This window comes from Propithecus coquereli, unplaced genomic scaffold, assembly GCF_000956105.1.
Source record: "Propithecus coquereli isolate 6110/MARCELLA unplaced genomic scaffold, Pcoq_1.0 Scaffold555, whole genome shotgun sequence".
NCBI lineage: Eukaryota > Metazoa > Chordata > Mammalia > Primates > Indriidae > Propithecus > Propithecus coquereli.
The window spans coordinates 309,351-310,255 of NW_012151452.1; positions in this window are offsets into that span (position 1 = coordinate 309,351).

Below are 905 nucleotides of genomic sequence, written 5' to 3' on the forward strand. Positions count from 1 at the left end.
TGCTAACAATCTTATCAGAGAAGAGTCTTGAAATGATATAAGAATGGAGGTGGCGAAGGAGAAAGAGAGGGGGAAAGAGAAAAGAGAAAGGAACAAAGGGAGGTAGGCAGGCAGACTGAGGGAGTTGGATATGTCCTTCAGGAACAGGTGAAAATTCAGGGTATTCAGGTGGTGGCCAGTGATGAGGCTGAAACTGGTGAGCTACAGTGTTTGAAGATTCTAGAATGAATTCAGGGCATATTTAGTGGGTGCTCATGAGAGGTGAAACTATCTTGATTAGTGGAAGACATTCAATAATTTTTTGTTTAGCTTTATTATAACTTGTGATAAGCAAACAACCACATGCCTTGTAATGTGAAGTCCTTGGCTTACATTCATCCATATTTCGTGTCCTTAGACAAAAACAAAACAAAACAAACAAACAAAAAGCTTGAGAAATAGAATTTACAGGGCAACTCTGTAAAAATTAGGTCAAGAAAAACAAAAGTCGACCAGACATTTTAGAGAAAACAAGCAATTTAATTTTATTTCAGTTTCCCAGTTTTCATCTGGTCATTTCTAGTTTTTCCAGCCCTGGAAACAGGGAGCAGTGTGAGTTCACACAATGACAATTCAGGTTCCTTCCCCTTCTACTTGATTCATTCTTTCTGCCCTTGCTGCGAGAAGTTGGTATTTTTTGAACCTTAGTCCAAGTACTTTTCTCTCGATACTCTTCCCTTTTCACAGTATCAACTCTCATTTCTGTGCAGGTGATTTCCAAATGTGTCTCTCAAATTCATTCTTCCTATCTCCCCATCTATATTTAAAAAGCACTTGTTCTGTATTCACAGATTGATATTGTAAGGATATAAAATGAAACACCTGTAAATTGAATTCATTTTTTAACCAAAATCACTCATTTCTAT